Source organism: Lissotriton vulgaris, chromosome 10 (genome assembly GCF_964263255.1).
Source record: "Lissotriton vulgaris chromosome 10, aLisVul1.2, whole genome shotgun sequence".
Classification (NCBI taxonomy): Eukaryota; Metazoa; Chordata; class Amphibia; order Caudata; family Salamandridae; genus Lissotriton; species Lissotriton vulgaris.
Window position 1 is genome coordinate 1,133,060,311 of NC_141698.1, and position 24,977 is coordinate 1,133,085,287.

Consider the following 24,977-nt stretch of genomic DNA (forward strand, 5'->3'; position numbering starts at 1 on the left):
TCCCTTCTGGATCTTCTGTCTCTGTGACATGCTCTGCCCCTGGAGACCCTATGGGACCCTCTCTACGTCAGAGGGTCCCTTCTGGATCTTCTGTCTCTGTGACATGCTCTGCCCCTGGAGACCCTATGGGACCCTCTCTGCGTCAGAGGGTCCCCTCTGGATCTTCTGTCTCTGTGACATGCTCTGACCCAGGAGATCCTCTCGAACCCTCTCTGTGCCAGAGGGACCCCTCCTCATCCTTTGTCTCAGTGACATGTTCTGCCTCTAGAGACCCTCAGGGACCCTTTCTGACCCTCTCCGCGCCAGAGGGTCCCCTCCAGATACTCTATTTCAGTGACATGCTGTGCCCCAGGAGACCTTCTGGAACCCTCTCCGTGCGAGGGACCCCTTCGGATCCTCTGTTTCAGAGCCATGCTCTGCCTCGGGAGACCCTCTGGAACCCTCTCTGTGCCAGAGAGACCCCTTCGGATCCTCTGTTTCAGAGCCATGCTCTGCCTCGGGAGACCCTCTAGAACCCTCTCTGTGCCAGAGGGACCCCTGCTCATCTTCTGTCTCAGTGACATGCTCTGCCCCAGGAGACCTTCTGGAACCCTCTCCGTGCGAGGGACCCCTTCGGATCCTCTGTTTCAGAGCCATGCTCTGCCTCGGGAGACCCTCTGGAACCCTCTCTGTGCCAGAGAGACCCCTTTGGATCTTCTGTTTCAGAGCCATGCTCTGTCTCGGGAGACCCTCTGGGACCCTCTCTGTGCCAGAGGGACCCCTTCGGATCCTCTGTTTCAGAGCCATACTCTGCCTCGGGAGACCCTCTGGGACCCTCTCTGGACCAGGCACTCCATCTGAGACCACCTGAGACCCTCTCTGCACCAGGCATTTATTCTGTTTCAGGATTGTCCTGGTGTTTAGCAATCAGAAATACCCCATTTCTTTTAAATGTGTGCTTGTGTGACACAGGTGGCAGCAGGCGGGGTGGGGTTGGGGCAGTGGTGGCACCGCCGCTGCGGCTGGGGCATGTAGTTATCAAAAAATGAAGAAGGCCGGACCTGCCTCGCTGGCTCACAGTCCATCCTTGCTCAGACTCCCCACAAGAAGTTTAGGGCCAAGCACCTTTTTTTATAATTAAAAAAATAAAAAGAAATTAAGCTAGCATGGGCCCAGCAAAGAAAGCCTGCCCTTGAATTGGAGGGCGCGGATAAAACCTTTGTGTTGAGTTTTACTCTATTTAAAAAACTGCAGTAATGTTAATAATAATAATAATAATACCAACAATAATATAATAACAAAAACAGCCCACCACCCGTCAGTGACAGACTGCATGCACCCAGAGGCTGAGCACTGCTACTGGTTGCACCCAGGCAACTGCACAACATCTACAGATCTTGGGAATCCTGTAAGAGGGACAGCAAGACTGCCCAGTGATACCTGAAATACCTCTGGGGCTTTAGTGTCTGCTAAAGGTGGTCAACAGTCACTGATCAGCAAAAAGGTGCATGAAGTTGAACTGCCTCCTCATGGGAATCGGTTCACTGCTTCTCTTGCACCCATTCTTAGGTCGAAGCCTACCAGGCAGTGTATCTGTCTGCTTTCTAGTTTGGTAAATCCATCTTGGGGACATACAGAAAGCTTCCCATTCTGCCTGTTGCTTACCATTGGCCTTGTGGTTTGTAAGTCACATGTTCTGCTTTTCTATTTGCTGGCTTTATTTGTTTTAGGCTGTCCAGTGTGAGTTAATCCGTCCCATGGAGCAAAGCTTTTTCACTCCCTCTCCTTGTATTCTTCCACAAGTGCTTGTTTCTGTAAACAGACCTGTAAATCTGGTTCTTATCTCATCACATTTGCAGTTCATTCAAAGACAGAGCCCAAGTGTCAGGTTCTGTCTTCAGAGGGAGGTGGTGTTCACTTTTCTTTCTCTGACTTCCAAGCGAGAAGCTTTATGTGACCACCTTGCTGTGAAACAAAACGTTTTTTCGACCAAACAACAACATTTAAATGTCTGCAAATTACATGTGCAGGTACTCCAGAATATATCAGAATTTGGAAAGCTCAATGAGGCAAATGTTTTGTTAATTTTGAATTGTGGTGGACCTAATACTTTAATATGATAAAAACAAATCAATTCACTAGGTGATGCCATTTCCACACAGTATCATGTGTCCACTGCATAGTTGTAACAGTAAAGCTGTATATCTGTGCAAATGTAATGGTCATTTCAATTGAAAATGTGCTGTCTGTAAAAGCAATGTTGAGATCGATAAACAAAATAGCAATGTACATCCTGATGTGTGGAGGCATTTCAACAGCAGTACCAATAAATGCAATATCGATGTATGATGTAAACTATGCACAAACAATGACGTCAATACTAGTAAATGCAATAACAATGTGCCCTGTAACCTATGCATGTGCAGTGATGTCAATACCAATAAATCCAGTGTTGATGTACACTGTAACATATGCACGCATAATGACGTCAATATCAGTGAATGCAATGTTGATGTACGATGTAACAACTGCATGTATAATAATGAGAATATTGGTAAATATGATATCAATGAACACCATGTTACACATGCACGCACTCATAAACTCAAATCATTGCTGTCGGATTCACCCGAGATGACCTCCGAATCAAGTCCAAGTCAGAAATACTTGGTCAGACAGGCCCTGCGACCGAAACCAAAGCCTACTGATTGACAGGTCACAGGTGGGGTTACACTTAGTCCAAAGACAAAGGCTCAAACAGGGAAAACCCTGATTGATCCCATAGATCGGTAGTAACACCACAAACAGGACAGAGAAAATTAGCCCCAATAAAACACGTTTGGCCAAAGGAGTGCATTCCCAAAATACCACAAAGTTGGATGCCACATGTAGTTAGGAAAACTCATCCCATCAGGATACGACATGTAGACTGCACGGAGTGACCACAGGCTTATCACACCGGACATCTGGTCACACACACACACTTGCCCACACAAGCCCACCAGAGGCCAAGAGCCATATATGTCCCCCTTATCAGATGGTTGTACTTGATGTTTATAACTATGAAGCTTTTCAAAGAATGTCAAAGTGTTTAATTGTACCCACAAAATGTATATATGTGCTGCCAAAACTCCTGTACTCTGAGACTGTCTTCAAACGCGCCTCTGTTGATACTCTCCCGGTCGCTGCACTAAATTAAAACAACTTGTTTCTGCTTTGTCAAACACCTCCTCTTTTAACTTATTTAAGGTAAATTCATATTCCAGCAACAGCTGTGTGCTACCACACCATGCATACTCCACGCCACGCCACTCCACTTTATAACACTGCACTCTGCACCACTCCACTCAATGCCTCTGTACTATACTCTGCACCTCTCTACTCTATGCCAAATCACTCAATGCCACTCTACTGTACTCTGCACTACTACACTCTTAGACGATGCACTCTACACCACTCCAGTCTAGGCCTCTCCACTCTAATTTGCTACATTCCACTTTACACCACTGCACTCTACGCTACTGCTCTCTATGCCAATACACTCTACCCTAATGCACGCTACTCTGTACTACTCCACTATACACCTATCCACTCTATGCTGCAACACACCACTCACTGCCACTTTACTCAATGCCAATCCACTGTATGCTCGGCACTCTATTCTGTCCAATCTATGGGATCGATCAGGGTTTTCCCTGTTTGAGCGTTTGTCTTTGGGCTAAGTGTAACTCCACCTGTGACATGTCAATCAGTAGGTTTCGGTTTGGGTCACAGGGCCTGTTATGCCACTCTATTCTACTCTGCACCACTCTATTCTGGCATTGGCATTGTTCTCACCAACGAACCGAACGTACCACGGCACAACTTCCAAGAAGGGATCAAAGCTGTCACCACCTGGATGAAGAACAGCTGCCTTAAGCGCAACTCAGACAAGACAGAAGTCTTCATCCTGGGATCCACCCCCTCCGCATGGAACTATGCTTGGCGACAGTCTGCGCTAGGAACCTCCCACCACCCCGACGGCCATGCTCGAAACCTCAGCATCATACTAGATGCATTGCTCACTATGGACCGCCAGATCAACTTAGTATCCTCGGCCTGTTTCAATGCCCTCCACCTGCTGCGAAAGGCCTTCGGATGGATCCCCACCAAATCCAGAAAGACCATCACTCACAAGCTCATCAGCAGCAGACTCGACCATGGCAAAGCACTCTACACCGGTGTTACCCAGAAAAACCTTCCAAGGTTCCAGAATGTCCAGAACGCGGCAGCCACACTGTTCCTCCACCTCTTCTGGCACAACCACACCACTCAACACCACTGCGTACTCCACTGGCTCCCGACAGACAGAAGAAGAACCTTCAAACTCCTCACCCACGCTTACAAGGCCCTCTGCAATGCTGGATCAGCATACCTGAACAACCGCTTCACCTTCCACGCACCCAAAAGACACCTCCACTCCGCCCATCTTGCCCTGTGCACCGTTCATGGATCCGCAAAACCAGAACCAGAACCAGAACCAGAGGAAAATCCTTCTCCTTTCTTTCTGCCAAGACCTGGAACACCCTACCACTTTAACTCAGAATATCTCCCATGCTACCCCAGTTCAGGAAGGACCTCAAGAGCTTGCTCTTCCAATGACCCCAGCACTCAGACAGATCTGATCGCCAGCGCCTTGAGACCCTCACCGGTGAGTAGTTGTGCTTTACCAACCCTTGATTGATTGATTGATTGATTCTATGCCACTGCACTCTTGTCCACTCCGCTCTAAACCCCTGCACGTTACACCACTGCACTCTATGCCAATGCACTCTAAACTACTCTACTCAAAAACTACACTATACGCCACTCTACTCTGCAACACTCTAATCTATTTCTCTGCACTCTACACCACTGCACTCTATGCCACTCTCCTCTACAACATTGCACTCTACGTAGCTGCACTCTACACCTTTCTATTCTACTCTGCACCACTCTACTCTATACTATACCACTGCACTATGCCACAACTCTATACACCACTCTATTCTACACCTTCACACTCTACCCCAATGTACTCTATGCCACTCTAGTCTATGCCATTGATCTCCACAGCAGTCTACTCTGCACCACTGCACTCTGATCCACTGCCCTTTATGCAACTTTACTCTGCACCACTGCACTCTATTCTGCACCACTCTACACTACTGAACTTTATGCTACTCCACTCTGCTCTGCACCACTACACTCTATGCCACTGAACTCTATGTAACTCTACTATGTGCCATTATGCTCTACTCTGCACCACTCTACTATGCCCTGCTGAACTCTGCGTCCTTCTACTCTTCAACACTCCACTCTAAGCCACTGCATTCTGGGCTACAATACACCACTCTGCAACACTCTATGCTACTCTGCTCTGCACCACTCTAATCTACTCTGCAACACTCCACTCAACGCCACTCCACTGTGCCGCTCCATTCGACCCTACGCCACTCCATTCTACTCTGCACTACTCTACTCCAATTCTCTCTGCACCACTCTACACCACTTCACTCTACGCGAGTGCACTCTACACTACTGCACTCTATGCTGTGCCACTCCACTCTACTCCACTGCACTTTATGCCACTCTTCTCTACTCTGCACCACTCTACACCACTCCACTCTGCGCCATTGCACTCTACAAGAATGCACTCTACACCACTGTGCTCTTCTCTGTGCCACTCCACTCTACTCCATTATACTCTATGCTACTCTATGCCACTCTGCTCTACTCTGCACCACTCTACTCTATGCCACTGCATTTTATGTCAGTGCACTCTCCTCAAAACCACTGCCACGGAACTCTATGCCACTCTCTCTGCACTATTGCACTCTATGTCACTCCTCTCTATGCCACTGCACTCTACTCTGCACCACTCTACTCTATGCATCTCCATGCCACTCCTCTCTACGCCACTGCACTCTATGACTCACTGCACACTCCCCTCCACACCAGTGCACGCTATGCCACTCTACTCTACTCAGCACACTCTACTCTACACCACTGCACTCTATGCCAGTGCACTCTACTCAAACCCACTGCTGTTGAACGCTATGCCGCTGTACTCTGCACTCTATGCTCCTGCACTGTATGCTACTACACTCTAAGCTGCACCACTTTACTCTACTTCACTTTACTCTAGGCCACTCCACTCTACGTCACTCTACTCTAAACCACTGTATACTCTACACCGCTATTTTCTACTACACTGCATTCTACATATCTGCACTCTATACTGCTGCATTCATGCCACTCTGCACCACTCTACTCAATGCCATTGCACTTTATGACACTTTACTCTACACCACTCTGCTTTACACCACTCTGCAGGACTCCAGTCCATGTCATTCTACTGCATGTCACTCGGTACCACTCCACTCTACACCACTGTACTCTATTACACTGCACTCTATATTACTCAACACTACACCACTGTATCCTATGCCACTGTACTCTGCTCCACTCTCCTATATATCACGGCACTTTACCTCAATGTACTCTACGCCTCTGCACTCTACTCTGCACTACTCTGCTCTACGCCACTCTACACCACTCCACTCTGCTCCATGACACTCCACTCCATGGCAATCCACATTATGAACATTTGTGCCACTCTGCGGCACTCTATGTCACACTGTGCCGCTCTGCGACACTTTATGCCATTCTGCAACACAATGGCACTCTGTGACACTCCACTCCATGACACTCTATGCCACTGTACTCTGCTCCACTCTCCTCTATATCACTGCACTTTACACCAATTTACTCTACGCCTCTGCACTCTACTCTGCACCACTCTGCTCTACGCCACTCTACACCACTCCACTGTACTCCATGACACTCCACTCCATGGCAATCCACATTATGAAAATCTGTGCCACTCTGCGGCACTCTATGCCACTCTGTGCCGCTCTGCGACACTTTATGCCATTCTGCAACACGATGGCACTCTGTGACACTCCACTCCATGACACTCTATGCCACCCACATGCGTCTCCTGTGCTATGGCGGAGGATCGCCACCCCCTTCCAAAACGTCAGAAAAGGAAAAACAAAACAACAATTGTAGGAAGCTGGGTTTCTGTTGCGGTTACTGTCCCACTTTTTGCCAGATTTCTGATGCACTTTGACTTGATGTGTCCTGGGTCCCTGCCAATCAGATTCCCCGAGCCTCTGTTCTTTCCCAAACTTTTACATTGGTACTCACAATTGGCACCTCTTTGGCCACATATAAGTCCCTATTAAAAGTACCATTGGTACCCAGAGCACTGTGACCAGGGAAGGTCTCTAAGGGCTGCAGGACATATTGGGCCACCCTTAGAGGTCCTGTACCTTCACACATACACCTCCATTGCAGGCTGTGTGTTTTGGTACAGAGAAAAGTGAATACTCAACATGACACACATACTTGGTGCACAATACCACTGGTGATGGTACAGTTGCACGAGCACTGTACCACCACAGTGTCTAAGTCCATTCTTAGATATTGTGCAGTAAAGCCATTATAGTATATGATGCTGGGAGTTTGTCATTACAAACTCCGCAGCACCATAATGGCTTTACTGAATTCTGGGAAGTTTGGTATCAAATGTCTCAGCATAATAAAGGCACACTGATGCCAGTGTGGGATTTATCATACAGTGCACCCGGAGATCATCTTAGAGATGTCTCCTGAAAAACGGCCAGCCTCTGGTGGGTTCCCTGACTAGTAAACACCAGCCTGCAACCACAAGAGATGTTTCTAGACCCCTAGTGTGGGAGACTATACTCCCTAGGCCCAGAAACAAACCGTATTCTGGGTGGAGGTGTTCACACCTCCCCCAGGTCAGAATGAGCCATCTGTGGCAGGGGAACTTCAAAGTCCTTGCCGACTTGGAAACACGGCTTACAGCCTTTCCTGCTATCAGGAGCAGGCCCCCTTCCTGTCTCAACCCCCCTTTTTCATGGAAGACAGGCAGGCAAAATTAGACCAGCCAGAAGCTGTGCCCACCTCTGCCAACTCTACCGCCCAGATGGGGGAGGTGAGGTGAAGCCCACTCTTTAGTGTCCGCCATTTTGCAGATGGAAGTCACTCTCCAATCAGGATTAGGGATTGTGCCCACTCCCCCACGTGTGGTTAGCACACCAAGGGAGATCCCTTAAATGCTCCCTAAATACAGTATTTAGGGGACAGCCCTTAACCAAGAAGACAGATTCCAGCAACCTACGAAGAAGAAGGAAAAAAGAAGACTGCAGAGAGGAACTGAATTGGCCCTAGCCCATTCGCAGTTTCCTACGTCAAAATTCACCTCATCCTGCAGCCAGCAACCTCTAGAACCCATGGGAGGACTGACTGCCTTCAACAAAGACCAAATCTCCTGTGAACAGCAGCTCTGTTCAGTAGAATCACCAAAGAAAGGCTCTGAGCCTGCTGATGACAAAGAAACCCGATGTCTTGAACCACCACAGCACCCGAAGCTTACAGCCGAGTGTCCCCTCAAATGAGATAAGGTTAGCCGAACAGAGGCTTTGGCTCCGTCAGCGTCACCCAGGCTTCCTAGGTCTTCACCACCTGCCAACCCACTAGTTACGGTGCCTCCTGCCTGCCAAACAAGAATACAAACCTCGCTGGCAGAGCAAGGCAAAGTTATTGAAGAAATTGAGACTGAGGATGACAGAAATGAGAGGGTGGAGGCCAAGTTTTGAGTAGGAGTCTCAAATCTGTTCCTTGCTCCCCAGATCCAGAACCAGTAGCAAAACAAAGAAAAAGGTTGCAAAAACCTAAATCAAGTAGTCCAAATTGGGCACAGGTAACACAGGAGCAGTGGGTGGCACCATGCCCAACACATCTGGGGCCTGTCTATGGACCAAAATAATTTGGTAACTTTACCGAAAACTGCAACCTATTTATGATCGGCTTGCTGCCATTAAGAGAAGCCTAAAAACCTTGATTAACCTTGGCAAGTGCAGTCACTTGGGACTGAGGGTACTCTTGCCACAAAACCAGATGAGTCTTTGCCTATTATCTGTTCTATAGTAGTGAATGAGAAAGGTGTCATTAACGTGCAAATAGACAGTATAGCCTCGAGGGAAGTTTGCATGTTACCACCAGAGGCAGACAGCAGCCTGCAAGCTAACCCAGACCCACCAAAGCATGGAACATGAAGGTAGTAGGAGCAGCTACTGATGGAGCAGAACTGTGCGGTTTCGACAGCATGCCAAGAGTACAAGAAAGGACTGGGAGCAGCTAGCCCTGCAATATGTGTAAGATTTATTGGCATTTTTATTCTCTGTAGATTTCAAGGCCTTGCTCCATAGGAAGGAATTCAAGAACCGAGTACGCGGGCCTGAGGGGCAGGGGTGGGTCTGATGTGCGGGGTGGGGGAAACAACCTTTACAACACAGTCATTACATTGCACTACCTTTACATAGCAGTCATTATATCACAACATCCTTTACATCGCATGTCATTACAACACAGCCATTACATTGCATGTCATTACAATGCATGTCACTACTACGCAAGCATTACATCGCAAGCCATTACAATACATACCATTACAACGCATAGTATCCTGACACTATCCAGCACTTACCCTACTGTTACACTCACTGGAGTGGCAATAGTAATTTTTACCCCTACACTATCCAACACTTACCTTAAATGCAATGTAATGGTATGCATTGTAATGGGTTGCTTTGTAAAGGTATAATGCGATGTAATAGAATGTGTTGTAAAGGTAGTTTCTGAAAATGTGATGTGAAGGTATTCAATGTAAAAGAATGCGTTGTAAAGGATGTGGCGATATAAAAACTACATGGTAAAGGCATGCATTGTAAATGTATGTGTTGTAACATCATACATTCACAGGGTGGGCCTGATGATGAGTAGGGGTGGGTCTGATGTTAGGGATGGGTCTTGTTAGACGGGGACCTGGAGGGTCGGCCGAGGACAAGGGGAGAGGCCTCCGGGGAGGACCGTCCCCAGCGATCGTACAGACAAGTAACTTCCCCCCCACAGATGGACACCACACAAGGATAAGGTTAACGCTCTTTATATGCAGTTCTTGAAGCAAAGTATCACGGTACAGCGAGAACAGGACAGAAGGGTCCTCTCAATTCTAGTCTCTGGAAGGGAAATGGGGTAGCGGGACAGTCTTGGTACCAATCTGGTATTGAGGTGGGGTGATGGGTAGCTCACAATCCTCGAGCTCGGTGTTCTAGAAGGTCAGGCCGCGGCAGCGCCAGCAGGTCCCGATGCGGATGTAGGTTGCAGAGGGTCGCGGCAGCGCCAGCAGGTCCCGGTGAGGATGTAGGTTACAACAGGCCGCGGCAGCGCCAGCAGGTCCCGACGAGGATGTAGGTTGCAAAGGGGCCGCGGCAGCACCAGCAGGTCCCGACGAGGATGTAGGTTGCAAAGGGCCGCGGCAGCGCCAGCAGGTCCCAACGAGGATGAAGGTTGCAGAAAGCCGTGGCAGCGCCAGCAGGCAGGACGACGGTTCACAAGGCAGGGCTGCGGCAGCGCCAGCAGTCCGTCAAGGATGAGTTCTTCACGGTGTCTCTCGACTCCAGGATACAACTGCCTTCCTGCTCTGGAGCTGCCCCAGTTATAGGTCTGGCCTCCTTTGATGTCCGGACCCTCGCTCTTGGAGGTCGGGAGGTCCGGGAGGAGGGAGTCCAGACACCCAGCAGGGGGGTGGAGCCAGCGCCCGGGGAAGCTGGGGCGATCGGCACCTGGCGGGGGAGAGCCATTGACACTCCTTTCTCCCATTGACCTGCCAAGTGGTCCGTTCACCTCCTGGGTGGATGGTGGTGCCGGGATGTCGGGGCCTGGCCAGGCCCAGGGATGGGGTCGAGCTGAGGCCACGCGGCCTCGTGGTGCAGTGTTCAAGATGGCGGCTGGGCCGGGCAATGGTGCTGACGGTGGCCCGGGCCAGTGATACAGAGATGTCCGGGAGCAGGCGTCCCGGAGGGAACGGGTTGCTGGTTGCTTCTGTGGGTCGTGGGGGTTATTCTTCGGGTAGCACCTGGAGAGCCGGTGTCCGGGCTCTGTCATGCGGGGAGGGAGCGAGCCCTTCATGAGGCCTGTCCAACATGCGTCCCCCCCCAGCTGAAGGCGGGGAGAGTCACCCATCCTCTTGGGGACTCTCCTCGTCGAGGCGGAAAAAGCGTGACAGGCCATCCGCGTTGGCGTGGTCCTGGCCAGGGCGATGCTCCACAGTGAAGTCCATCCCCTGCAGGGAGATGGACCATCGCAACAGTTTGGGATTCTCCCCCCGCATCTGCATCAACCATTGCAGGGGTCGATGATCGGTTTGTACCCGGAAGTGGGTATCGAAGAGGTAGGGCCGGATCTTCTTAAGGGCCCACACTACTGCAAAGGCCTCCCGCTCGATAGTACTCCAGCGCTGCTCTCGGGCCAGCAGGCGCCGGCTGATGAAGGCCACTGGCTGGTCGACTCCCTCGGGGTTTAGTTGGGAGAGGACGGCCCCAATGCCATGGTCTGAGGCATCAGTCTGGACGATGAACTCACGGCTGTAGTCGGGGGCCTGGAGCACAGGGGCGGTGCACATGGCGGCCTTCAGCTTCTCGAAGGCCGCTTGACAGTCTGGGGTCCAGTTGACTGTTTTTGGGTGCTTTTTGGATGTGAGTTCCGTGAGGGGCCCCACAATGCTGCCATAGTCCTTCACAAACCGCCGGTAGTATCCGGTGAGCCCCAAGAAGGCTCGGACCTCGGTTTGGGTGACGGGTGGCTGCCAGGACTGGATGGCAGCGATCTTGAGCTGGAGAGGGGCCACCAGACCGCTCCGCACTTGGTGTCCGAGGTAGGTCACGGACCCCTGGCCAATTTGGCACTTGCTGGCCTTGATGGTGAGGCCGGCCTGTTGGAGGGCGTGCAGGACCTCTCGGAGGTGGTGAAGGTGGTCTGTCCAGTGGCGGCTGTATACCGCTATATCGTCCAGGTAGGCGGCGCTGAATTCTTCGAGGCCCGCCAATACCTGGTTCACAAGTCGTTGGAAAGTGGCTGGAGCATTTTTCATGCCGAAGGGCATCACTTTGAAATGGTAGTGACCATCCGGGGTAGAGAAAGCGGATCGTTCTTGGGCTCTGGGGGTGAGGCCGATCTGCCAGTAGCCTGCTGTCAGATCAAAGATGCTCAGGTAGCGGGCAGCCCCCATGCGGTCAACCAGTTCATCTGCTCGGGGAATGGGGTGAGCGTCGGTTCGGGTGACAGCGTCCAGACCCCGATAGTCGACGCAGAATCGGAGCTCGGGGGTGGTGCCCGGGGCAGCAGCTTTGGGGACCAGTACGACTGGGCTGGCCCAGGGGCTGTCTGAGGGCTCGATGACTCCGAGTGCGAGCATTTTGGAGACTTCGTCTTGGATGTAGGCGCGCACCCGATCTGGTACTCGGTACGCCCGGTGTCGGATAGGGGGACTGTCCCCAGTGTCCACGTCGTGAAGGCACCAGGGGGTGACCCCGGGGGTGAGGGAGAACAGGTTTGCAAATTGCAGCAGGAGAGCCCGACAGTCATGGCGCTGCTCCGGGGTCAGGGCATCGGAGAGTCGGACCCCGTCCACTGAGCCATCTTTCTCACGGTTCCTAAGTAGGTCAGGGAGGGGCTCAGAGTCTTCCTCTGCCCCACTGTCTGTGGCCATCAGTAGGCTGAGCTCCGAGCGCACGAAGTGTGGTTTGAGTCTGTTGGCGTGAAGGACCCGGAGGGGGTTCCGGGGGGACTCCATGTCGATTAGATAGGTGACGGGGCCTTTGCGCTCGACCACCTTGAAGGGTCCTGTCCATTTGTCCTGCAAGGCACAAGGCTCGATGGGGGACATCACCCATACCTGTTGACCAGGCTCGAACTCGATGGAGGAGGCATGTTGATCGTACCATTTCTTCATGTCCTCCTGACTGGCCTCGAGATAGCGGGTGGCGTGGTCCACCAGGACCAGGATGAATCGATGCCCTTGTGCTGTTCGGGGTCCAGGGGCCCCACAATGTCTATTCCCACCCTTTTGAACGGGGTGGTGACGATGGGGAATGGTTGTAAGGGTGCCTTGAGTTTTCGGCCGCTCTTCCCGCTGGCCTGGCAGGTGGGGCAGGCCCGGCAGTGGTTGGAGACGTCATTTCGCATCTTGGGCCAGTAAAAGTGGGTTACCAGGCGGTTATACGTTTTGTCTTGCCCCAAGTGTCCAGCCAGGGGGACATCGTGTGCCAAGTTCAAAAGGAAGTCTCTGAAGCGGAGGGGCACCACCAGCACCCGACTGGCTCCCAACTCTGCGATTCTTTGCACGCTGTATAGTAGGTCATTGTCCCAATAGATCCAGTGGGCCCCTGCGGTGTCTCCCGCGCTCTGGGCCAGGGCTTGCTGTCGGAGTCCCTCGAGGGAGGGACAGGTCTTTTGCTCCTGCCGGAATTGTTCCTGGGTGGGTCCCCCTTCTTGACGCCACTGAGCCAGTTCTGGAATGTCTTGGAGCTGAGCGGGCCCTTCTTGGATTTGCTCTGGTGGGTCAGTACGGAGGGGGTCTTCTTCTGGAGTGATCGGGGGAGGAGGTGCTGGCCATTCGGGTTCTTCAGATCGGGGGATGGCGCGGGCGGCCATGGACCGGGTTGTTACGCACGCCCAGTCCGGGAGGCCCAGCATCCCCAGGTGCTCTCTTCTTTCAACGGCCGCCCACGGGGAACTCTCGAGGTCGTTCCCCAGGAGGCAGTCCACTGGGGCATCATCGCGGACAGTCACTTTCAGCATACCGGACACTCCCCCCCATTTGAAGGGGACGCAGGCCATCCGACACAGGCTCTCTGAATTGTCGGCCGATCGGACGGGGCAAAGAACGTTTGGCAGGATTTGTTCCGGGGTCACCAAGTGACAGCGGACTGCCGTCACACTGGCTCCGGTGTCGTGCAGGGCTTCGGCCTTGCGCCCATTTATGTTCACCCACTGGCTGTATTTTCTGGTGTTGGCGGGTAGGGGAGCCCGCAGGATCATGTCTCTTCCCCCTAGGCAAGCCAGGACCATGGCGGCAGGTTCCCATTCGGGCTGTTCCTGCTCGTACTCTTCATACTCTTCGGAGGTTTGCTCCTCTCCTAGGGCGGCGGCAGCGACCTGGCGGGGCACGGGAGTCTGGTTCTTTGGGCAGTTCTGGTCGCTGGCATAGTGGCCGATTCGCTGGCACCGGTGGCAAGTAACGTTGGCTCGGAACCCTGGGCGCATCGGGGGGTGTCCTCGACCGGCCGGGGGCGGGGTGTTGCTGGCGGGAGCTGCCGGGACGGCATCTCTGCCCCGGCCCTGGCCTCCTCCTCCACCTCGGGGGCGATGGGTACCTTGGTTGGTTCTGTTTTGTTCACTTGGCCCACTCCGGGCCACTCGGGTGCTTTCCCATCGGTCAGCTTCAGCGGCGAGCTGCCGAGGTTCAGTCAATTTACTGTCGAGGAGGTGCTGCCTGAGCTCGACGAAGCAATTGTTGGAGAGGTGCTCCCACACAATGAGGTTAAAGAGTTGCTTGTAGGTGGATACATGGCTGCCCTTGATCCACCCCTCGAAGGCTTGGCTGAAATAGTTCACATATTCTACCCAAGTTGTACCCGGGATCCGTTTGCAGTCGTGGAACCTCTGGCGGTACATCTTGGGCGTGAGTCCATATCGGGTGAGGAGGGCGGCCTTCATGTGGTCATAGGATGTCATCTGGTGGTCTGGGAGCTGTAGCAGGGCATCGCGGCCTTCAATGACGAACCTCCCCCATAGCCCGGCTCCCCAGTCACTTCGATCAATCCGGTGGGAGGTCATGGCGATCTCGTAGGCCTTGAACCACTGTTGTATGTCGTCGTTCCGATAATATTCTCTGACGACATCCTTGGGGATGTGGACCTTTGGTTCGGTAGTGCCCGGGGTGTGCGGGCGCTCGGGCACCCCTAGATCTTTGTTCTGTTTCCGCATTTCTATTTCTGCTAGCTTGCGCTCGTGTTCGTATGCCAGTTTTTTCTCTTCGAGTTCTCTCTGCCTCTGCTTCTCTTCCCGCTCCTCTCGGAGCCGTAAGTGTTCTAAATTTATCTTTTGCTCTGCCAGTTTCAGTTCTCCGTCCAACCGGAGCCGTGCCAACTCTAATTCATGGAGTCTGCTTTTCTCTCGTTCTTGGATCTCTTCCAGGGAGAGCCCCACTCTCCTTTCTTCGGCCGGAGTGGTGTTTGTCTCTGGTGCCTCGAGGTTTTGGGTCCGGCTGCACCCGTTTCTGCCCAAGATTCTAGGGCGTGTTTGAAGTCCTCTTTCATGCTCAGCCCGGTGGTAGCAATGCCTAGTTCCATGCAAAATTGCTTTAGCTCTCGATGGTTGTAATCTTCTAGTTTCTCCATCTGGAATTTCTCTGTGGATCCGCTCTCTTTTGTTGTCATTGTGGTTGAGTCGTGGGGTGAGTTACTCTCTGTACGATTACGCGTTGGTTCGGATCGCGCCGCTGGCCACCAATGTTAGACGGGGACCTGGAGGGTCGGCCGAGGACAAGGGGAGAGGCCTCCGGGGAGGACCATCCCCAGCGATCGTACAGACAAGTAACTTCCCCCCCACAGATGGACACCACACAAGGATAAGGTTAACGCTCTTTATATGCAGTTCTTGAAGCAAAGTATCACGGTACAGCGAGAACAGGACATGAGGGTCCTCTCAATTCTAGTCTCTGGAAGGGAAAGGGGGTAGCGGGACAGTCTTGGTACCAATCTGGTATTGAGGTGGGGTGATGGGTAGCTCACAATCCTCGAGCTCGGTGTTCTAGAAGGTCAGGCCGCGGCAGCGCCAGCAGGTCCCGATGCGGATGTAGGTTGCAGAGGGTCGCGGCAGCCCCAGCAGGTCCCGGTGAGGATGTAGGTTACAACAGGCCGCGGCAGCGCCAGCAGGTCCTGACGAGGATGTAGGTTGCAAAGGGGCCGCGGCAGCGCCAGCAGGTCCCGACGAGGATGTAGGTTGCAAAGGGCTGCGGCAGCGCCAGCAGGTCCCAACGAGGATGAAGGTTGCAGAAAGCCGCGGCAGCGCCAGCAGGCAGGACGACGGTTCACAAGGCAGGGCTGCGGCAGTGCCAGCAGTCCGTCAAGGATGAGTTCTTCACGGTGTCTCTCGACTCCAGGATACAACTGCCTTCCTGCTCTGGAGCTGCCCCAGTTATAGGTCTGGCCTCCTTTGATGTCCGGACCCTCGCTCTTGGAGGTCGGGAGGTCCGGGAGGAGGGAGTCCAGACACCCAGCAGGGGGGTGGAGCCAGCGCATGGGGAGGCTGGGGGCGATCGGCACCTGGCGGGGGAGAGCCATCGACACTCCTTTCTCCCATTGACCTGCCAAGTGGTCTGTTCACCTCCTGGGTGGATGGTGGTGCCGGGATGTCGGGGCCTGGCCAGGCCCAGGGTTGGGGTCGAGCTGAGGCCACGCGGCCTCGTGGTGCAGTGTTCAAGATGGCGGCTGGGCCGGGCAATGGTGCTGACGGTGGCCCGGGCCAGTGATACAGAGATGTCCAGGAGCAGGCATCCCGGAGGGGACAGGTTGCGGGTTGCTTCTATGGGTCGTGGGGGTTGTTCTTCGGGTAGCACCTGGAGAGCCGGTGTCCGGGCTCTGTCATGCGGGGAGGGAGCGAGCCCTTCATGAGGCCTGTCCAACAGGTCTGATGTGTAGGGGTGAGTCTGATGTGCAGGGGCGGGTCTGATGTGCAGGGGTGGGTCTGATGTGCAGGGGTGGGTCTGATGTGCAGGGGTTGGTCGATTTGAAGGGGCGGGTCTGATGTACAGGGGTGGGTCTGATGTGCAGGGGTGGGTCTGATATGCACCGGAGGGTCTGATGTGCAGGGATGGGTCTGATGTGCAGTGGTGGGTCTGATGTGCAGGGGTGGGTCTGCTGTGCAGGGGTGGGTCTGAAGTGCAAGGGGGTGGGTCTGATGTGCAGGGGCGGGTCTGATGTGTACGGATGGGTCTGATGTGCAGGGGCGGGTCTGATGTGCAGGGTTGGGTCTGATGTGCAGGGGGTGGGTCTGATGTGCCGTGGTGGGTCTGATGTGCAGGGGGGCGGGTCTGATGTGCAGGGGTGGGTCTGATGTGCAGGGGTGGGTCTGATGTGCAGCGGTGGGTCTGATGTGCAGGGGTGGCTCTGATGTGCAGGGAGGCAGGTCTGATGTGCAGGAGTCGGTCTGATGTGCAGGGGTGGGTCTGATGTGCAGGGGTGGGTCTGATGTGTAGGGGTTGGTCTGATGTGCAGGGGTGGGTCTGATGTGCAGGGGGCAGGTCTGATTTGCCGGGGCGGGTCTGATATGCAGGGGTGGGTCTGATGTGCAGGGGTGGGTGTGATGTGCAGGGGTGGGTGTGATGTGCCGGGGTGGGTCTGATGTGCAGGGGTGGGTCTGATGTGCAGGGGGGCGGGTCTGATGTGCAAGGATCAGTCTGATGTGCAGGGGTGGGTCTGATGTGCAGGGGTCGGTCTGATGTACAGGGTCGTGTCTGTCACCCCTAGCTGTAGACTTACTAGAATGGGAGGTCGCTCCTTTTCATTTCTCGGCCCTAGATTATGGAATTCTCTCCCTAGTCTAATGAAACATGAATCTCTCTACCCCAAGTTCAGGTGAGATCTTAAGACCTGGCTTTTTTCTCAGTAACCAGCTTGCCGGCCATTTGGTATGCAGCAGCAGACATGCCTGATCCGGGAAACCCTGTCTATGGTAGCTGTGCGCATTACAAATGCAATTAATAATAATAATAATGTGCAGGAGCAGGTCTGATGTTCAGGGGCAGGTCTGATGTTAAGGGGCGGGTCTGATGTGCAGGGGGCGGGTCTGATGTGCAGGGGTGGGTCTGATGTGCGGGGGTAGGTCTGATGTGCAGGGGGGTGGGTCTGATGTGCAGGGGCAGGTCTGATGTGCAGGGGCGGGTCTGATGTGCAGGGGGGCGTCTGATGTGCAGGGGCGTGTCTGATGTGCAGGGGTGGGTCTGATGTGCAGGGGTGGGTCTGATGTACAGGGGTGGGCCTGATGTGCAGGGAATGTCTGATGTGCAGGGGCGAGTCTGATGTGCAGGGGCGGGTCTAATGTGCAGGGGTGGGTCTGATGTGCAGGAGGGAGTCTGATGTGCAGGGGCTGGTCTGATGTGCAGGGGGGTGGGTCTGATGTGCAGGGGGCGGGTCTGATTTGCAGTGGTGGGTCTGATGTGCAGGGGTGGATCTGATGTGCAGGGGTGGGTCTGATGTGCAGGGGTGGGTCTGATGTGCAGGGGTGGCTCTGCTGTGCAGGGCTGGGTCTGATGTGCAGGGGCGGGTTTGATTTTCAGGGGTGGGTCTGATGTGCAGGGACGGGTCTGATGTGCAGGGGGGTGGGTCTGATGTGCAGGGGTGGGTCTGATGTGCAGGGGTGGGTCTGATGTGCAGGGGTGGGTCTGAAGTTGTGGGTCAGTTGTGAACACTGTTGCGTCGACCAATTGTAAAGCCTCTTGAAGGATACTGAAGAGAGACTGGAAAAAACTCGATTCAGGTGTTTTGAATGAATTTCTTGCTGACCACCCGCCGTTTAGTCGCCTGGACTTAGAAGATACTGAATCTGCGGCCAGTGCTGTGAATGCTTGGCTTTCTGAAGCCATTGATACCTGTCTTCCTTCAGTTCTGAAGAAAAAATCAACTCACAGAACCCCTGCCCCTTGGTATAATGAGTCACTTCAAATTGATAAATCCCGTTGTAAGAAACTTGAACGGGTCTGGAAAAGGGATTATTCCCCCTCCGCTTGCCTCGTTTATAAAACTGAACTGAAGCAATGCCACAAAGCCTGTGCCCAGACTAGGGCTAACTACATGAATAAGATGATTTCTGAGGCGGCAAATAAATCTAAAATATTGTTTAGCGTGGTCAAGCAACTTGCTGGCTCTAAAACTACGGCCATACTTCCTCCTCTATCCAACGACAAATGCGACGAGCTCGCACAGTATTTCATCTCTAAGATCGAGAATATTCATCTGGATATTTCTGCGCAGGGAGCTAGCAACATCAACATCAATAACATCTCTGTTAACTTGCCCCCTGAAACTGCTGAGGTGACTTTTTACACTCAGACTTCAGCCTCACTTCTGTCCTGGCCTGACCTTCTCCCTTCTACTCTTTTAGAGATTTTGGGTAAAGTTAAGTCAGGCTCACCGTTGGACCCTGCACCCGTCTCCATCTTACGATCCTTGGAGCCCCCCCTGCTTTCTATTATTTGCACTTTGCTTAATCACTCCTTGAATACTGCAACTGTCCCAAGCTGCTGGAAGCATGCAATGGTCACAACACTCTTGAAAAAGCCCACTATGGACCCCAGTGTTTCATCCAACTATCGTCCCATCTCCCTGCTGCCTATTTTTTCCAAGGTTTTGGAGAGACATATCCATACTCATCTATCTCAGTATGTGGTGCTGATGTGCAGGGGTGGGTCTGATGTGCAGGGGCGGGTCTGATGTGCAGGGGTAGGTCTGATGTGCAGGGGTGGGTCTGATGTGCAGGGGTGGGTCTGATGTGCAGGGGTGGGTCTGATTTGCAGGGGAGGGTCTGATGTGCAGGGGTGTCTGATGTGCAGGGGTGGGTCTGATGTGTAGGGGTTGGTCTGATGTGCAGGGGTGGGTCTGATGTGCAGGGGGCAGGTCTGATTTGCCGGGGCGGGTCTGATATGCAGGGGTGGGTCTGATGTGCAGGGGTGGGTGTGATGTGCAGGGGTGGGTGTGATGTGCCGGGGTGGGTCTGATGTGCAGGGGTGGGTCTGATGTGCAGGGGGGCGGGTCTGATGTGCAAGGATCAGTCTGATGTGCAGGGGTGGGTCTGATGTGCAGGGGTCGGTCTGATGTACAGGGTCGTGTCTGTCACCCCTAGCTGTAGACTTACTAGAATGGGAGGTCGCTCCTTTTCATTTCTCGGCCCTAGATTATGGAATTCTCTCCCTAGTCTAATGAAACATGAATCTCTCTACCCCAAGTTCAGGTGAGATCTTAAGACCTGGCTTTTTTCTCAGTAACCAGCTTGCCGGCCATTTGGTATGCAGCAGCAGACATGCCTGATCCGGGAAACCCTGTCTATGGTAGCTGTGCGCATTACAAATGCAATTAATAATAATAATAATGTGCAGGAGCAGGTCTGATGTTCAGGGGCAGGTCTGATGTTAAGGGGCGGGTCTGATGTGCAGGGGGCGGGTCTGATGTGCAGGGGTGGGTCTGATGTGCGGGGGTAGGTCTGATGTGCAGGGGGTGGGTCTGATGTGCAGGGGCAGGTCTGATGTGCAGGGGCGGGTCTGATGTGCAGGGGGGCGTCTGATGTGCAGGGGCGTGTCTGATGTGCAGGGGTGGGTCTGATGTGCAGGGGTGGGTCTGATGTACAGGGGTGGGCCTGATGTGCAGGGAATGTCTGATGTGCAGGGGCGAGTCTGATGTGCAGGGGCGGGTCTAATGTGCAGGGGTGGGTCTGATGTGCAGGAGGGAGTCTGATGTGCAGGGGCTGGTCTGATGTGCAGGGGGGTGGGTCTGATGTGCAGGGGGCGGGTCTGATTTGCAGTGGTGGGTCTGATGTGCAGGGGTGGATCTGATGTGCAGGGGTGGGTCTGATGTGCAGGGGTGGATCTGATGTGCAGGGGTGGGTCTGATGTGCAGGGGTGGGTCTGATGTGCAGGGGTGGCTCTGCTGTGCAGGGCTGGGTCTGATGTGCAGGGGCGGGTTTGATTTTCAGGGGTGGGTCTGATGTGCAGGGACGGGTCTGATGTGCAGGGGGGTGGGTCTGATGTGCAGGGGTGGGTCTGATGTGCAGGGGTGGGTCTGATGTGCAGGGGTGGGTCTGAAGTTGTGGGTCAGTTGTGAACACTGTTGCGTCGACCAATTGTAAAGCCTCTTGAAGGATACTGAAGAGAGACTGGAAAAAACTCGATTCAGGTGTTTTGAATGAGTTTCTTGCTGACCACCCGCCGTTTAGTCGCCTGGACTTAGAAGATACTGAATCTGCGGCCAGTGCTGTGAATGCTTGGCTTTCTGAAGCCATTGATACCTGTCTTCCTTCAGTTCTGAAGAAAAAATCAACTCACAGAACCCCTGCCCCTTGGTATAATGAGTCACTTCAAATTGATAAATCCCGTTGTAAGAAACTTGAACGGGTCTGGAGAAGGGATTATTCCCCCTCCGCTTGCCTCGTTTATAAAACTGAACTGAAGCAATGCCACAAAGCCTGTGCCCAGACTAGGGCTAACTACATGAATAAGATGAATTCCGAGGCGGCAAATAAATCTAAAATATTGTTTAGCGTGGTCAAGCAACTTGCTGGCTCTAAAACTACGGCCATACTTCCTCCTCTATCCAACGACAAATGCGACGAGCTCGCACAGTATTTCATCTCTAAGATCGAGAATATTCATCTGGATATTTCTGCGCAGGGAGCTAGCAACATCAACATCAATAACATCTCTGTTAACTTGCCCCCTGAAACTGCTGAGGTGACTTTTTACACTCAGACTTCAGCCTCACTTCTGTCCTGGCCTGACCTTCTCCCTTCTACTCTTTTAGAGATTTTGGGTAAAGTTAAGTCAGGCTCACCGTTGGACCCTGCACCCGTCTCCATCTTACGATCCTTGGAGCCCCCCCTGCTTTCTATTATTTGCACTTTGCTTAATCACTCCTTGAATACTGCAACTGTCCCAAGCTGCTGGAAGCATGCAATGGTCACAACACTCTTGAAAAAGCCCACTATGGACCCCAGTGTTTCATCCAACTATCGTCCCATCTCCCTGCTGCCTATTTTTTCCAAGGTTTTGGAGAGACATATCCATACTCATCTATCTCAGTATGTGGTGCTGATGTGCAGGGGTGGGTCTGATGTGCAGGGGCGGGTCTGATGTGCAGGGGTAGGTCTGATGTGCAGGGGTGGGTCTGATGTGCAGGGGTGGGTCTGATGTGCAGGGGTGGGTCTGATTTGCAGGGGAGGGTCTGATGTGCAGGGGTGTCTGATGCGCAGGCTGGGTCTGATGCGCAGGCTGGGTCTGATGTGCAGGGCGGGTGTGATGTGCAGGGGAGGGTCTGATGTGCAGGGGTGGGTCTGATGTGCAGAGGAGGGTCTGATGTGCAGGGGCGGGTCTGATGTGCATGAGGGGCGGGTCTGATGTATATGGATGGGTCTGATCTGCAGGGGCGGGTCTGATGTGCAGGGCCGGGCCTGATGTGCAGGGGCGGGTCTGATGCGTACGGATGTGTCTGATGTGTACGGATGGGTCTGATGTGCAGGGGTGGGTCTGATGTGCAGGGATGTTATTCTGATGTGCAGGGGGGTCTGATGTGCAGGGGTGAGTCTGATGTGCAGGGGTTGGTCTGATGTGCAGGGGCGGGTCAGATGTGCAGGGTGGGTCTGATGTGCAGGGGTGGGTCTGATGTGCAGGGGTGGGTCTGATATGCAGGGGCGGGTATGCTGTGCAGGGGTGGGTCTGATGTGCAGGGGTGGGTCTGATGTGCAGGGGTGGGTCTGATCTACAGGGGGGCAGGTCTGCTGTGCAGGGGTGGGTCTGCTGTGCAGGGGTGGGTCTGATGTGCAGGGGTGGGTCTTATGCGCAGGGGCAGGTCTGGTGTGCAGAGGTGTTATTCTGATGTGCAGAGGTGGGTATGATGTGCAGGGGTGGGTATGATGTGCAGGGGTGGGTCTGATGTGTACGGATGGGTCTTGTAGAAGAGTAGGGTCTGCTTCCTATGGTCACCCCCACTTTTTGCTGTGAAAGTTCGACCTCCTGTTGCTGGGGGAAACTCCAGCAAGGGAGGCCTGGACAATAGGTTTCCTGTTGAGGGAGGTGCCAGCACCTCCCGCAACAGCCTGTAGTGTATTGGGGCAGGGTGGGTTGAATGGAAAGATGCTTTTCCAGACACTGCCTGGGGCACACAAGGTGCTCCATGCATAGCCCGGTTCAAACCCATTGCTGGGGCACTCCAGCCCCGCTCTGGCACAAAACTGGACAAAGGGAAAGGGGTGTAACCACCCACTTCCGAGGTCCACCCATAGGAGGGACCTAGCAGGTAATACAGCCCCTTTTCTTAGTATAAGTATAGAAGCTGTGTCCCCAGGAGTTTAGATTATCCTGGAACGAAACTTTGATACTGAACTCTTGGACCTTCGATGTTCTATTTCGACTAGAAGACTGAAGACATCTCCCTTGTGGTCAAGGAGTGACCACCCTGTGCAAACAGGCCCCACCAGTGACTTGCCAGTTTGCTTTGTTGATGCTCCTGCTGGAAGCTGAAGACTCAGGACTCAAGAACTGGGCTTTCAGACTTCTCTGACTTCCATCCACATCCACAGCAAAGCTGAGACCTGTGACGGACACGAGAGATGTGGGACCAGACACCCTGGACTTCTTGCATTTTTCTAACTGCATCAACTCCTGAGGTAACTCACAGTTGTGCATTAGGGTACAAGAAGCCCCAGACCCGGATAAAATTTGCACCAAAGCTCTGCCCTCCACACTCCACGAGTGCCGCGTGGGGCCTGCTTCTGCATTTCAGCTCGACGCGTCTTCCCAGTTGCTAGACTGCTGGCTAGTTAGCCCTCTGCAGACTTCTTTTTGAATTTACACCACTGGCCTGATTTCACCAGGCTTGCTCCAGCTTCCCTGCAAAGGAGAAGCTCCTCAGACCTTGCTGGTCTGACTCAAAGCCAATCTTCACTTCCTGTGTGGATTGCGTTTAGCTAGGCTTGTTGGGTCCAATCCGGATACCGATGCCGCAGTCAACTAGATCCTTTGTGGGACAGCTTGAATTGAGCTCCTGGTCACCTCTGTCGACACCTCCTGGTCCTCGTGGCTGCAGAGCCAAGCTTCACCCCTTCACCTGAAATCAACTCAACATCGCCTGGTTCCTTCCTGGTTCCTTCCTGGTCACTGGCTAGTGACCCAGACTCTGTCCCCTCTGGTTTCAGGTTCTTCAGTTCCTCGATCCACCCTTGGATCCACCCGGACACTTCTCATCTGGTCGCCTGCAGCACTTCTTTGCAGATCTCCATTGAAACCATCGACGAAACCCGACACCAAAAGACACCTATGCACCCGGCTTCCCTGGGTGAGGTAACACAAGTACTCTGGTGCTCCCGTGGTTCTTGACTCTCAAAGTGTCCTAGTCTAAAGTGGTTTTGTTGTAGTCCATCCGGAAGTGCCCTAAATCTATAACTTTGTAACTTTTATGTTTCCATTATAAGTCAACAGCAACTCGCGACTGTGTTTAGACAATGCACGTGTCTCCCGTGAGTCTCCTACTTCCTAACCTTTGGTTGTCTAGTGTTGCCCCAGCGATTCCCTAGGCTCTAGGCCTATTAACTCTTTCTGTAGTGGTTCTTACACCACTATTTTAGTATATGGTTTGTTAGGCCCCTAGGGCAAAACTGACTTTGTGCAACTTATCGTATGCTAATTAAGTAACTTGTGATGTACTTTTACCTCTGACCTCATAAAGAGTGCAGAGAGGTTGTGTTAGAAATACATGCATATATATTTGATATATACCTCGTGTGGTGTCCTTTCATTTGGTATTCAAGGGATTATAATTGGTAAAACAAACAGCTTCACATGCTCTTTGGAGTTTAGCCTAAGACTGCTGGTCCATGCTACCACTAGGATAGCTTGTCTATAAGGTTGACTTTACAACCACCATCAATAAGGGTCGATTAAACTGGTGCAAGGTGCTCACTAGAATAGTGGACATCATATGCCAGGCTAACTACTCACATTGGTGTGCAGTGGATGGGATAAGAGCTTGCTGTTGTTTTACCATATAAACTTGCAATATCATTTGAAAGATAACATTAAGTTACCAATAGGTACATATAAATCAAGTCTTATAATACTTTAAGTTTTACTGAACTTAGTTGTTGTAGAGCAAAGGGCTTAGCACACCCTGACTACAACTCTAGAGAGTTTCTAGTAGATAACATTTAGTGTAGGTAGGTGCACACACCACACCTCACTAGAAAATGTCCTTAGAAGCAGGGCTTAGTGGACCTCGTCCAGA